This window comes from Balaenoptera acutorostrata, chromosome 7 (genome assembly GCF_949987535.1).
Source record: "Balaenoptera acutorostrata chromosome 7, mBalAcu1.1, whole genome shotgun sequence".
NCBI classification, from domain to species: domain Eukaryota; kingdom Metazoa; phylum Chordata; class Mammalia; order Artiodactyla; family Balaenopteridae; genus Balaenoptera; species Balaenoptera acutorostrata.
Genome location: NC_080070.1, coordinates 12232633 through 12248328, shown reverse-complemented (window position 1 = coordinate 12248328; position 15696 = coordinate 12232633). Strand labels below are relative to the sequence as shown.

General features: G+C 43.7%; 1 long non-coding RNA gene across 3 annotated transcripts in view; it reads right to left on the bottom strand.

Annotated features, from left to right (window-relative positions):
- Positions 1–284: 284 nt before the first annotated feature.
- Positions 285–15696, bottom strand: part of LOC103019248 (uncharacterized) — a 38608-nt gene continuing 23196 nt past the window's right edge. For 2 of the 3 annotated variants that reach the window (XR_009008900.1, XR_451230.2), the window contains exons 4-7: positions 12049–12180; positions 11183–11339; positions 2715–3479; positions 285–408 (exon numbers count right to left, since the gene is read on the bottom strand). This is a non-coding gene — a long non-coding RNA (uncharacterized LOC103019248). The remainder of the gene's footprint in view (positions 409–2714; positions 3480–11182; positions 11340–12048; positions 12181–15696) is intronic. The other variant, XR_009008901.1, reaches the window with a different exon arrangement.

The following is a 15696-nucleotide window of genomic DNA, read 5'->3' as shown; positions in this document are numbered from 1 at the left end:
ACAACTACTGAGCCCACGTGCCACAACTACTGAAGCCCATGCTCCGCAACAAGAGAAGCCACCACAATGAGGAGCCCGCACACAGCAACGAAGACCCAATGCAGCCAAAAATAAATAAATGAATTTATTAAAAATAAATAAATAAATAAATCCTATCCCTTTAAAAAAAAAAAGAAAAGGAGAAGAAAGGTATATATCTTACTTTATTCCTTCATTTCTCTTCTAATCACCTCCCAATGCTCCAACTTGGACTCTCTACCTGACTCCCAGTCAAATAGAGCAGGAAGCATCGCCTTCTTCAGGGATGGCCCAGATCAGGCCACTCCTGTTCAGAAATGTAGTGGCTTACACTTGTCCAAACAGAAAACAATGCTCTCCATCACGGGGATCATAGACGTGGGGTCTTGACTGGACAACAAATGAAGACAGCATTGAGAATAAAGACAGGCAAATAGTAAACAATAAGCGTGTAAGAATTTCCCAAATCCACAAATACCGATCAACACCGACTCTACACCTAGACTCTTCACATTTAATATTCTCAACAGCTTGTTTACACCCAGCCGAGTTCCAGCCACCTTGGAACAGACAAATTTTGGAGGTCACAGTACAGCACAAAAGATGTGTGTGAAGCCAGAGCAACAGCAATCTCCTCTGCGACCACAGAATGTAGATAACAACCCCCCGCCCCATTTTTTATTTTAATTATTTATTTATTTATTTTTGGCTGTGTTGGGTCTTCGTTTCTGTGCGAGGGCTTTCTCTAGTTGCGGCGAGCGGGGGCCACTCTTCATCGCGGTGCGCGGGCCTCTCACTATCGCGGCCTCTCTTGTTGCGGAGCACAGGCTTCAGACGCGCAGGCTCAGTAATTGTGGCTCACGGGCCTAGCCGCTCCGCGGCGTGTGGGATCCTCCCAGACCAGGGCTCGAACCCGTGTCCCCTGCACTGGCAGGCAGACTCTCAACCACTGCGCCACCAGGGAAGACCCCCCCGCCCCATTTAAAGAAACACACACACACACACACACACACACACACGCGCGCAAGTGCAGAGCACAGGGCTAACAGCATCAAACACGAAGACAGATGGGGGAGAATGAGGCTCCAGGGAGAGAAGAGAGTGATCTTAAAGCAGGGCAGTAAATGAAGAAAGCACAGGGCTGCTTGGATTTTACTGATTTATGCACCCAGAGAAAGGCAATTAAGCAGCTCTTCAGGGAGAATCGAGTTACAAGGGTCCCCGAGCTCACTGGTAACTCATCCCACCTTCGTGGTAACATTTCTTACCCACAGTCACAGAATAAGGATGGTTCTACTCCTCCCACCACAAACCTTGAAAATCTGGCCCCAGAGTAACCCCCCTGCTTCCTCTAGTCACAGCCCTAAGCCTTGGAGTGCGCTTCCCAGAGCTTAGCTCTTCCATCATCTCCTGGGCCACCTCCTGAAGCAAAGTCGTGTGACAACACACCCAGCACACACCTAAGGCAAGTCTTATTTCTTGCCTTCTTCCTTCCTTCCCTCCCTCTTTCCTCCCTACTCTCCTTCCTTCAACAAATTACTTACCAAGATCCTAACGTGTGGCCAGGCACAATCTCCTTAATTTAGAAAACAAGACTTTCCAACGTGCAATTTAAAAGTAAGAAGCACCTGTTCCCAGGTAGATAGCTAGAAATACATGCAGAGAGACAGAATCCAGCTCCGGCTAGATATTTCTGCCCACCCACCTGAGAAGAAAGAAAAAATCCAGGTTTTTTTCATTGCCCATCCTGAGTAGAAATGTGGGCATGAAAGCAGCGTGCGCTCACAGGGGTAGATACATAAAAAACGTCCTACTTCCAATATCTGCCAAGCACCTGGAGTAAAGCTTTAACAGTTCATTCCTGGGCTTCCCTGGCGGCACAGTGGTTAAGAATCCGCCTGCCAAGGCAGGGACCACGGGTTCGAGCCCTGGTCCAGGAAGATCCCACATGCCGCGGAGCAACTAAGCCCGTGAGCCACAACTACTGAGCCCACGTGCCACAGCTACCGAGGCCCACGCACCTAGAGCCCGTGCCCTCAACAAGAGAAGCCACCACAATGAGAAGCCCGGACACCGCAACGAAGAGCAGCCCCCGCTTGCTGCAACTAGAGAAAGCCCGCACGCAGCAACGAAGAACCAACGCAACCAAATATAAAAAATAAATACATTAAAAAACAAACACTGATTTAAAAAAAAAAGTTCATTCCTATTTAGAACCTAAAGAAAGGTGTATTCTGCTTAACTGCTCCCTGCCTCTCCCCACATCACTTTTGAGCGTGTTTCTTCTCTCCGGACCTGGAGCTCTGACGAGGTCTGGGCCCACTTCTCCTGCTTCGCATTTCCCCAGGCCCTATACTGATGTGATAGGCACACAACATTTGTTTATCTTATTGCGTTTTCCTCATTACCCGCTGCACTCTATCGTGACTATTCCACTCCATTCAAACAGACAAACCTGCACCTCGTTTCGTGCATGAAACCGGCAGCCATTTTTGGTGCTCCATAATCTCCAAAACAACAACAACAAAAACAAAGCCATCGCACCCCAAATCATTACCTCTCTCTTTCAGAAGGAACTGTGAATAGAATATATTTTTCATTTTTGAATGCTTCAAATAGTCATTATAATTATATATAAACACATCCCATATAATAAACAATAGGTAACTTTGGTTTTAATAATGATAGTCACTCACAGTTTTTAGTCTTCGTCTATGGCCTGGTCCACTGTGTTGCAGGTCCCAGGAGTGAAGGAAGCAGGCTTGTCCAGTCACAAGGGGACAAACTGGGGTTTCGCTATCTCCTTGGTGTCCTCAAGAAGCCCACGGAAGTTTTCTGGCGATGGTTTCTGGGTTTGGGCAGCCATACATTTACACGTTGGGAAGCATGTTGGTTGGATTCGGAGCTGCAGAGGTGTGAGCTGCACCCCTTCCTGTGGAGCCATATGCCCTGGCTTTTCCTGCCAGCACAGACTGGAAAGACCGTCTACTTCTTTTTCCCTATGTGAGTGCCAGTAATTCAGTCCGGGTCCTTCCAGCCTTTTCCCACTCTTTTTTCTTCTTCCCTTCCTCTACCTCCTCCCACAAATGTCTAGGTAAGAGAAAAATCATCCGGTGTTCCTGAGAAAATAGGGAAAACCACGGGCTTCCGGAGGCCTCCCCACTGCTCGGCCTCCGGGTGCAGACGGCTCAGCACTCAGCCGCCTCTCCCCTTCTAGGAAGAGGGTCTTTTTAGTTCATGGGGCGAATCAGTAGAATTTTGAAATCCCCTCTCCCCCAAAATCATCTTGTACCAGGTTTATTCAACGAGCCGGATTCTGCAAGGGACCCTGAAAAGCGATTTTCTCTCACCCCATCATTGCCTTTGGTTTTACAGCCTAAAAGGTCTTTTTCCAGCCTCGAGCAACCTTCCAGGTAGAGCCCGTGGCTTTCCAGACAAGTCAGGAATTAAAACAGCATAACCTTCAGTTAAAAAAAAGAAAAGAAAAATTCAGTTCTATTGTAATCAAAACCATTATCTTCCACTTAAAGTCCTTCCTCCCTCCAGCTAGGCCTGAGCCACACAGCCGCTCCGCCCCCGGGACGGGGGAAGAGCCGGGCGAGATCTCTTCATCAACCTCGTTTCCCGCTAGCTCAGCCACCTCCCATTCCTGGGAGGAGCCAGGGAAGAAGGAAGTTGAGTCCGCCCTCGGTATCCCCAGGTTCCTTATCCGCAGATTCAAGCAACTACAGATGGAAAATATTCGGGGAAAAAATTTCCAGAAAGTTCCAAAAACTAAAACTTGAATTTGCTGGGCACCCAGGAACTATTTACAAAGTATTTACATTGTATTACTCTGCCATTTTGTATAAGGACTTGGGAATCTGCAGATATCCTGGGGGCGTGGGGCAGGCGGCGCACGAGGATCCTGAAAGCAATCACCTGCAGATACCAACGGAGGACTGGAGAACGCATAGAATATTACTTAACTACTGCTGGTGCAATCTGGCTACTCCAGGCCCAAATACTGACTGTCGTTGGCAGAAAATACCTTCCCCAAAGCTGTCCACATTCTAATCTGTGAAACCTGTGAATACATTACCCTCCATTGAACAAGGGACTTGGTGGATGTGATGAAGTTTAGGACCTTCAGATGGGACGGATTGGCCTGGATTATCCAGGTGGGCCCAATGTAATCCCAAGTGTCTTTATAACAGGGAGGCAGGAGAGTCAGAGTCCGAGAAGAAGGTGTGATGGTGGAAGCAGAGGTCAGGTGATGTCATTGCTGGCTGGGAGTTGGGAGCCGAGGAAGGAGGGCAGCCTCAAAGAGTTGGAAAGTTCAAGGACAGAAATTCTCCACTTGAGCTCCCAGAAGAAACACAAGCCTGCTAGCACCCTGATCTTAGCCCCCTGAGACCCATGTTAGACTTCTGACCTCCAAAGCTATGAGATCATGAATGTGCATTGTTTTAAACCACAAGTTTTTGGTAATCTATCAGAGCGGCAATAAGAAACTAATATGCTGACTCATGGAGAACTTTCCGGACTCCCACAGTGGGAATCTTGGCATGTACTGTATGGCCAGGCTGCTCAAGGGGGCTGTTCTTGCGTTCTCTGTACATCCCCTACTCAACCAGCGCCTGCTTCGCCTACACCTACTCACAGGACTGACCTTGCCCCTCTGCTAGTTTCCCTGGTAACCGATGAGCCAACCTGACATCAATTCCCCCTTAACTAGCAATCTCTCCCCCTCCATGGCCACCCCCCTACCTCTACCACCCCCACCCCGGAGGGACGACTGCCACCTTGTCCTGCCTGCGGCCCACCGCACACGGTGGGGTGTGGCTACAGGACCTTGCCTCCAACACGTAAGAGCCCCCATCCATTAAACCACTGACGTCTCTGTTGCTGACTCCGGGCTCTTTCTTCGGTCTTAAAGCTGGGCATGCGCACAGGCCTTGTGGGCCTTCAGGGTACAACACAACACGTACCTTTCTCGCAAGCACTGCTTCTCAACCAGGGGCAATGTTTGCCCCCCACCCCCAGGGGGTATTTGATAAAGTCTGGAAACATTTTAAATTACATTAACTGGTGCGGGGGCAGGGGGGCAGTGATTTCTAGTGGGTGGAGGCCAGAGATACAGCTGACCATCCAACAATGCACAGGACAGACGCCTACAGCAATTATTAGGTCCAAAACGTCAGTAGTGTCAAGGCTGAAAAATCCTGATCTAAAGCAAGCAATGAACTCTTTGGCTTCTTAGAAATGTCTCTCCTGTCCAACAGACAGCCCCCCTCCAAGAGGGTCCTTTCAAAATAACTTGAGATTGATTCACTTCTACCACCTGTGCCTGAGGGGAGGGTAATGACCCTTCTTGGCTCACCAAACATCCCCAATTCATGCAGCCCCTACTGAAGGATCCTCTCTTTTGTAGGTTAGAGGTGGGAGATTGTATGGCTTTTGTCATAACTGACACCATCTTGGTTCCATACAGTTCCTCCAGCCCTTACGCTGACCCTACCCAGGGCTGTGTGGCATATCACTTCCCTGTCATCAAGGGCTTTGTAGTTAACAGACATTTTTTAATCATCATTAAGACCAAGTGGCCTTTATGCTCTGTTAGTCCCCCAACAATGAAGAACTTCGCTGATGTGTTCCCAACTCCCAAAGACTAGTTACCCATTCATAAATCTTGACTTAGGAATGCACATCTTGTTTCTTTCCAAGCACGTACCCCCATGCCCTCTTATAGGTTAACTATAAAATTGTCCCAGTGGCCCCGCAGGGTTGTAGAGTGCAGCTTCTAATGCTTCTGGATTGTGGTCTACTGATCACACACTGTAAGTCACCCTATAAGAAACTGATCCACTGATTTTATGGAGCTGCCTGCCTTGTTTTTCGGTCTCAAGAGGGAGGAGATATGCGGATATATGTATATGTATAGCTGATTCACTTTGTTATAAAGCAGAGACTAACACACTATTGTAAAGCAATTATACTCCAATAAAGATGTTAAAAAAAAAAAAAGATAACTTCTCAGTTGGTGGGCACTTTTAATTCCCTCCGTCCTCCAACAGAGATGAATTAAGAATTCTCTCCAGATTATGTGGCCACTTATCACCAATTGTATTCCACTTGAATGGTTTAGAAAACACTCAAGAGCCTCATTTAACATCCTGTTACACACCTTCCTTAAGACAATTAAGGCATTGTTAGAGTTTAGAGATTTTCCTGTTAACTAATTCTGCAGGGAAGCATTGTAAGCAAACATTTCCATGAAATGACGATGATTTTCATTTCCTGAATGTGTCTTTCACACAAATTTGTAGAATTGGAATGGGTAGACACACTCTAATATTGTATGTATCAGAGAAAGGACATACACAAACGAAGGAAAAGAGTATAGGGAGCATGGCGGGGCCTGTGTGCTTCATCCAGTCATTCATGAATTCAGCAAATATTCTACTCAAACATGACCTTTCCATCAAAACTCTCCCTGACCAGTGTTTAAAATAACCCACTTACCACCCTATGCCCACTTTCCATCCTCTCACCCTTTTTCTTTCTTTTTTTAATTGAGATGTAACCGCATGCCATAAAATTCACTCTTTTAAGTGTATAATTCAGTGGGTTTTAGTATATTTACAAGATTTGTGCAACCAATCACTGCTATCTAATTCTGGAACATTTTCATCACCCCAATAAGAAACCCTGTTTCTTTAGCAGTTATTCCCCATTTCCCCTCTCTAGTTCCTGTCAATCACCAATCTACTTTCTATCTCTATGAATTGGCCTATGCTGGGCATTTCATATGAATGGAATCAGCCTTTTGTTTCTGGCTTCTTTTACTTAGCATAATGCTTTCAGGGTTTATCCCTGTTGTAGTATATATCTGTACTTCATTCTTTTTTCATGGCTGAATATTATTTCTTTGAAAGGATATACCACCTTTTTCAAAATTTCTCAGACATTTGGGTTGTTTTCTCTTCTTCACTATCATGAATAATGCTGTTATGTACGTTCACATTCAAGTTTTTGTGTGGACATATGTTTTCAATTGTCTTGTCCTACCTAGGAGTATAATTTCTGGATCATATAGTAACTCGATGTTTAACTTTTTGAAGGACTGTTGAACTGTTTTGCAAAGTGGTTGCACCATTTTACATTCACACCAGCAATGTATGAGGGTTCCAATTTCTCCACATCCTTGCCAACACTTGTAATTGTCTTTTATTTTTGCCATCCGAATGGATGTGAAATGGTAGCTCATTGTGGTTTTGACTTGCATTTCCCTAATGACTAATAGGGCTGAGTGCTTTTTTCACATACTTATTGGCCACTTGTATATTTTCTTTGGAAAAAATATCTTCAAATCCTTTGCCTGTTTCCTTTTTTTTTTTTTTTTTTAATCTTATTTTAATTAATTAATTAATTAATTTTTTTTTTTTAATATTTATTTTTGGCTGTGTTGGGTCTTCGTTTCTGTGCGAAGGCTTTCTCTAGTTGCAGCGAGCGGGGGCCACTCTTCATCGCGGTGCGTGGGCCTCTCACTATCGCGGCCTCTCTTGTTACGGAGCACAGGCTCCAGACGCGCAGGCTCAGTAGTTGTGGCTCACGGGCCTAGTTGCTCCATGGCATGTGGGATCTTCCCAGACCAGGGCTCGAACCCGTGTCCCCTGCATTGGCAGGCAGATTCTCAACCACTGCGCCACCAGGGAAGCCCTGTTTCCTTTTTTTGAAGTACAGTTGATTTACAATATTGTGCTAATCTCTGCTGCACAACAAAGTGACTCAGCTTTACACATTCATTTTTAATATTCTTCACCATTATGGTAAAGAGACTGGATATAATTCCCTGTGCTATACAGTAGGACCTTGTTGTTTATCCATCCTAAATATAACAGTTTGCCTTTGCCTGTTTTTTAATTGAGCTGTCTTTTTATTGTTGAGGCTGTAAGAGTTCTTTATATATTCTGGGTACTAGACTCATCATATATATGATTTGCAAATATTTCCTCCCGTTATGTGGGTTGTCTTTTCACTTTCTGGATGGTGCCCTTTGAAGCATGAAACTTTACATTTTGACAGTCCAATATTTGAAAATTTTCTTTCATTGCTTGTACTTTACATGTCATATCTAGGAAACCTTTGTGTAATCCAAGATCACAAAAATTTACACTTATACTTTCCTGTAAGAATTCAATAATTTTAACTCTTACATTTAAGTTCTTTGACCCATTTTGAGTTAATTTTTGTACATAGTATGAGATAGAAATCTAACTTCATTCTTTTGCATGAGGATATTCAGTTGTTCCATCATTTTTGAAAAGACTATTCTCCCCCCATTAAGCAGTTTTGGCACCCTTGTTGAAAATCAATACTTTATTTTCTTTATGGTGCTTATCACCATCTGAAATTATCATCTGCCCTTCTCAAACTCCCTCACTCCTCTCCCCCTACATTTTCTCCCCCCCAACACACACACAAACTAAACTAAGTTTCACGAAGACAAAGTTGTCTCACTTACAGTTTATATCCAATGTCTGGGATATAGTCAGCAATTAATAAATATTTGTTGAATGAATGAATAAAGGAAACTCCACTTTTTTTTTAGAAAAAAAAAATGGCCACTGTATGTATCTATACTTCCTGAGTGCAAGAAATCATTTAACTTAGGGCAAAAAAGATTGTTGTGTGATGGGCTTAAATGAGATTTCATTACCACTTCCTGGACTGGGTGTGATGAAAGTAATTAGGCAAGTAACTACACATTGATAAAGAGAGAGCCTGCAGAGAACTTCAGTAGAAATCCAAAGGCAAGTGTAAAGGGACTATCCAAGATACAGTACTTGATATTCAGCAATGTCCTCATCTCCTAACGATGTCTACTCACCTCTGAATGGTGAGCTCGATGTACTAAACCAGCTCTCAGGTCAAGCACAGTGTTTACTGGTATTCTAGTATTCTGATGTTTTGAATTCTTTAGAAACAGGCTCTGTAGTCATCTAAAGTTAGCCTATTTAAGGAATATAGTTTTTATTTGCAATATGTCTTTCAAAAATAAATATTGGGCTTCCCTGGTGGCACAGTGGTTAAGAATCCGCCTGCCAGTGCAGGGGACATGGGTTCGAGCCCTAGTCCGGGAAGATCCCACATGCCGCAGAGCAACTAAGCCCGTGCGCCACGACTACTGAGCCTACGCTCTAGAACCCATGTGCCACAACTACTGAGCCCGTGTGCCACAACTACTGAAGCCTGCACGCCTAGAGCCTGTGCTCCGCAATAAGAGAAGCCACAGCACCGCAACGAAGAGTAGTCCCCCGCTCAATGCAATTGGTGAAAGTCCACGAGCAGCAACGAAGACCCAACGCAGCCATAAATAAATAAATAAATAAAATTAAAAAAAAAAATTAACCAACATGTTAATTAAAAGATACACTATTAAGAGACAATATAGGGACTTTTCTGGCGGTCCAGTGGTTAAGACTCCATGCTTCCATTGCAGGTGGCACAGGTTTGATCCCTGGTCTGGGAACTAAGATCCCACATGCTGCACGGTGCAGCCAAAACAAAACAAACAAAAAAACACAACAACAACAAAATCTCATATTTAAATAAAAGAGGAGAGACAATATGAATTTTCTTATAAAAGCTTTCTGAAGTATTTCTGACCATGAGTATAAAGATTCAGAGCGCTCCCTAAAAGTGAGTAGATAAAACTCTTAGCCAGCCACCTAAAATAGAAAAGGTTCTCAAAGACTTTCCTGAGGCTCCTATTTAGAAAGAAAGAGCGTGCCCTCCCACTAGTGGAAGAATTAAGTAATTGCTTGATTTTCCAAGAAGGATTCATAGACTTCATCTTATGGTGAAAACTGTTAGCTAAGCTTTAGAGCCACATAATTCATTGCCTGCACGAGACGTGAATTGAAGAGATCATTGAAAACTCCAGGGACTACAGAAGCCAGGAACATAAAGGTCTATTTTCCGGGTAAGAAAAACAAACCAAGTACCAGGAAAATAATCAAACTGTATTTTTCGGAACTATGACTGCAACCAAATCACATAATATGTGCATGCGTGATATTGACAATTGTATCTCAAAGTTGAAAAAAAAATCAAGATAAAAGGGTTTCCCTGGTGGCGCAGTGGTTAAGAATCCGCCCGCCATGGCAGGGAACACGGGTTTGAGCCCTGGCTGGGGAAGATCCCACGTGCCGCGGAGCAACTAAGCCCGTGCGCCACAACTACTGAGCCCGCGAGCCACAACTACTGATCCGACGTGCCACAACTACTGAAGCCCATTTGCTTAGAGCCCGTGCTCTGTAACAAGAGAAGCCACCACAATGAAGAAGCCTGCGCACCTCAACAAAGGGTAGCCCCTGCTCGCCACCACTAGAGAAAGCCTGCACACAGCAACGAAGACCCAACACAGCCATAAATAAATAAATAAAAACCAAGATAAAAATTGGAATATTTTACTTCTAATATTTTCTTTCACAATTTGTTGACTTTTATTTTGGAACCAGAAATCTGCAACTTTTTCTTTGGCAGCAATATTTCATTGCTAAATCTTGTTTTAAGTTTGATATGAACTCAGAATTCAGCCTTGACAGGTAGTCTTGACTAGAAGTGATGTTTGATATTGGAAAAGAGCTGTTGAAAAAGTAGGCATTTTCAAAGATTTTCAAAAACTCTCTGCACAATTGCTAAGGTATTTGCAGGAGTTTGACTTTCTAGTGTCACCGTACTAAATTTTCCATCCTGTATGACACCACGGATCATCTTCCACATTATAGGTAAGAACTAATAAAGGAGCACAGAGCAGTGGGAGGTTATTTTCAGAGTTTGAGATCAATAAACCACTTTGGAAAGTCAGTTGTCAGTGTATCCATCACGGAATTCAGGCCATCAATTACAGTTCAAGAAACTAATTCTAGCACAGAAAAGAGGACCAGGTAACACTCTGCCAGATAACTGTCTCCATAATGCTTTATAACTACTGTGAATGGCTTTGTAGGAAATATTCAAAGTGTCTGTCAACCCAAAGGGCCAAGTATGTGACAACAATCTTTGCTGCTTAACATAAGCAAAGATTTTTGTTTTTCCTCAGATGATGTGAATGAGTTTGTTTCAACAGTTCAGTAATACTCCATAGCTTCAGCCATGACTAAGCCTCTCAACATACCTGCCGTGAGGAGACTGCCGTGTTATGTGTCCAGTTCATCAAACAGCACCTGGAACACTCTGTGGTCCAAACCCTAGGAGGAGATCCAGCTTACAGGTGGTGAGCTCTGCGTCTGTGATGTATTCCATTTTTAACTTCCAGCAGAAAGCAATTTCTGCTGAATAATGCAAATGAGTAGATGTAAAAGCTGTGTCCTTATGTAACTTACGACATGAAACTTACATTTAATGGCAAGTCCAATATGAGCATCATCTATCCCAGGTACATCACCTACATAAAATTGTTTGAAAGTTTCCTCTGTTACAAAAATGAATTTCTTAATCGCTTCCTCATACTGTGCCTGTCATGGGCATGCTGTCCAAAATATTTTCAATCACAAAAATTCTCAAACCCTTGGGGCTTCCCTGGTGGCGCAGTGGTTAAGAATCCGCCTGCCAATGCAGGGGACACTGCAACTAGAGAAAGTCCGCGCGCAGCAACAAAGACCCAACACAGCCAAAAATAAAAATGTTTTTAAATTAATTAATTTAAAAAAAAATCTCAAACCCAGAGTGAATAGAGCTAATTATTACATCTAAGTACTACTAAATATGTACCCTCATCAGCTGTAATAGCAAATGTCACAGTGTTTAAAACTTTCACACAATTTATCTTTTCGTTTCCTAGCCATATTTCCAGGACATTGAACAACAGCCTTTCCAGTTACGCTTACATTGGCACGTGCTTCCATCTTTTCAGGACACACAATTTCCGCTACATTCAAAAGATACTCTGTTACAACTTGCGGTCTGTGAAGACATTGATGTCCCAGGCAGATTTTTCACTTAAATACATAACTGCTTATTTTATGAACAACCAGAACAAACCTTGTTGACATTTCAGTTCTCTTGGCAGTGCATTAGGTTTTGATCACATCTCTTCCACATCCCTGGTCTTTGTTCTTCCAGTGGTTTATTTCATAGGGCATCTAGGCTGTTTTCTTTAATTACATTTGTCGACTAAGAAAAAAAAAAGGTACAACCTAAAGAGTTATGTTTTATTCAGGGACATTAGTGAGGACTATAGACTGGGAGGCAGCCTCTCACATAGCTCTGAGGAACTGTTCCAAAGAGGTAAGGGAAGAGCCAGGATATATAGTTTTTGTTGGGAAAAAACAAAAAACAAACATGTAGCTGAACATCAAAAGATTACTGCTAATCACAAAAAAACCAGACATGTCAGGTTAATGATTTTAGTGCTTTTCTACATATGGGAAGATGCAAAAGTCTGGGCCCATTGAAATTATTCCTTTGATAAGCATCTTAACTATCTAGGGCCAGACAGTTTTTTTCTCCATCCTGAATTTCCTCTCAGGGCACACAGTGGGGTGGCTACAGTGACTGATGGCTTGATGGTGGGCATAATTCATTGTTTACTGTAATGGCAGGCAACACTCTTTGTTTACTAAAATGGCAAGCAATATTTTTTTGTCCACATATCCTTTGCCAAATAAGCACATAGGAATGGTTTTCAGTTTATAAAGAACATTTGACCCTCTAGGCTTATCTTCTTTTTCCTCCTTTTCATAGTGATATGAGAAATATCTTTGCTTTCCTAACACTATGTAGTAGAAGTGATTTTCACAAGCTCAAATCTCAGTTTTTAAAAATATTATAATTTTCTGTAATTCAACCTCTGGATATGGTATCCCTCTACCTGGTGGGAGAATTGTCCTCTTAGTTTCCTCCAGGAAGTCAGTCAGTCACTTCCACAAAGATGTTGGGTGGCTTGGTTCCTGTTGCCCCAGAATTGACCCTAGAGCCCACACTATAAACCACACAGGAAAGTACCCTTTACCTGTAGTCATTCTAACCGTCCCCTGCTCCAAATTAGACTTGCAATGGGGAGCTTTGGAGATGCCAATGCTTAGCTTTTCTCCAGAACAATGGCTCAGAATTTTTGAGGGTGGGAGACCTGGGTGTGGATTTTCTTTTTTAAGCCCTTCAGGTAATTCAGGCAATTCTGGTATGTAGACAGGGTTAAGAAGGACAGATTAAAGAAAGCAGCCAAGAACTAAGGCTATGTACTTACCCTGAAAGTTTACCAAAATGGGGAAATGCCAGCCCTACTGTAACCAGCCAGGATCCCAACAGCAACCCTCCACCTCGGTCATACTTTAAAAAAGATGAGGGGAGGGAGAGAAGAGGAGGGTGACATGAGTCATGGGCAGCATGCTGGACAGTGCCACAAAGCCCTCTCAACAACTCACTTGTTCTCCTCAGGAGATAGCCAGTACAGGGATGCCTGGCCCCCAGAGGCACCAGGGCCAGATGGTGTAGGGGAAGCAGCACCCACAAGACAGTACATTTACCACAGCAGCCAGTAAAATAATGAGACATCCTCCGGCCCTCCTCTCCACACCAGCACCCTGGAGGAAGAGGAAGGAGAGACCGGTGTCTCAGAGCCTACCCCATTCCCATCCAACCCAAGCAGATGGGTCTCAGCTCAAACTGTGCTTGGGACAAAGGGAGAAGGTAAGGTTTAAACCAAATATGACACTAAATTGGATTGAGTAGTAATAAGCAAAAAAGACTAGAAAAGATGCAACCTGCCCAAGATACCACTATGGGATTGAAACCGACCAGGACCCTGTGGGGTCCCACCGGATACAAAAACGTTTCCATGTCTCCTGTTTCTTGTTTGTAGAAAAAGGTTTTAGACTCCTAGACCTTTCCTTGAGTTTCAAAGCGCAGATTCAAACAGTTACAACTAGGGAAGCGAGGGAGTGCAGAAACAAAGGAAAAGCAAGCCCAACAAAATCTTTTCCACGATGGTTAGCTTAAACTAATGCCTTGATTTATGACCCCAAACTGTGGAGATAATGTCCTGTGGCTTCAACCAGCTGCCCCAAGTGAACTTAAAATTGATGACACCAGGAGGGCTAATTAAGAAATGAAGCTTCTGAACCACCACAGAAGCTCTGAGTAAATAATAAAATGCTTCAGCCATGGCTTTTGCTCTCTCCTGGAAAGAAGTTAAGGGATCACAAGACCAGGATTTACTAGTTTGCTTTGCAGGCACGCACAGATCAATCACAATCACCAAGGACACCCCGAGTCACGAGACAGTGCCAGGAGGTCTGCAACGGAGGTCGTATCAGGAAGGTGAGATCACAGAGACCCCCTCCCCTTTACCTTTTTTGCCTTTAAAAACCTCGCACCCCAGCCAGCCAACCAGCTGGATTTGAGATGAGTCTAGGTCTCCATCTTCTGAGTTGGCACCTCCTCTACAAATAAACCTTTCTCTGCTCCAAACTCTGTTTCAGTTTGGCCTCACTGTGCATCGGGCACATGAACTTGGGTTCGACAACAGGATGGGAATAGATTCAACAGCACAGAGCTGAGCACTGTATTGAAGGGGAAATCTTGTTCATGTTTATCCCCCTCACTGAGTTGACACTGCTCCCTAAGCCAATTATTCTTTAGTGTTTTCTCAGTCACTGTAGGCTTGAACCCTAGGATTACAAGATTTTCTTAGGAGTCCTCCTTCCTATCCTCCCTGAGGTGAGGTATATGTCATTTGGGGATCAAACAGAGACTTGGAGTGGGGGCAGGAGGTGGATATTCCTCTGTCCTTGCACTGGCTTCATCAGAACCCAAGCTTGCAAAGCCTCCTTGGTATGACCGACCACCAGACCCCCTTGGAATCTACTAACTCCCTCAGCAAATTTCCAAACCCGTTTTGTGAACACAAGGAAGACACAGTGATCCTCCCAAGGGTGGATGGGCTGTGGGAGACTCGGGAGCAAGCTTGCGCTGCCCCCTCTGCCACTGACACCTCCACGCAGCCATGAGTGACGGGCCAAGACGTAGGGCCCCTTTCAGAGAGATGCTTACCCTCTCCAACTCTTCCCTCGCACCTCTCTCATTCCTCCCTAACTTGGAAAAGCATTTTCTAGTCTGCACGGTGGTGCTTGAGATAGAAGTGAAAGGACAATGGTTCCCCAATCACATATTCTTCCAAATCTGTTCTATCCTACACCTGGACCAAAGTTTTTGAACTTAATAGCTAAGAATTTGAAACCTTTGGTGTTTGGTTCCACCATGAGAGTCTCCCCAAAATACAGGTGCCTCCATTCTAGCTCCCCAAATGAGAAAGGATCAAAATAAATAAATAAATCGGCCCCCCATCCCTATAAATACAGTGCCTGCCCACAGGCCCCCTATGCTTTCACCTCTTAAAATCAGAGAAAAATGTGAATGAACACCAACAGAAGATGCTACCAAATCAATGGAAATCAATAAATATGTGCAAGAAATTTGGGGAGATGTTATTTATTACAAACCTGTATAACTTGGGACAAAATAAAAAAGATGAATTCACTGCTTTGTAATACGTGAAAGCTGCTGACAAATACTACTCTCCTCTATTAGTAGAAGTAACATAAGTAACGTGACTCTCTTACTGAAGATGCAGAACTTGTCAAAGAACCTTGTTTTCTGTCTCTGTCTATTATGTATAAAGTCATTCTTGTA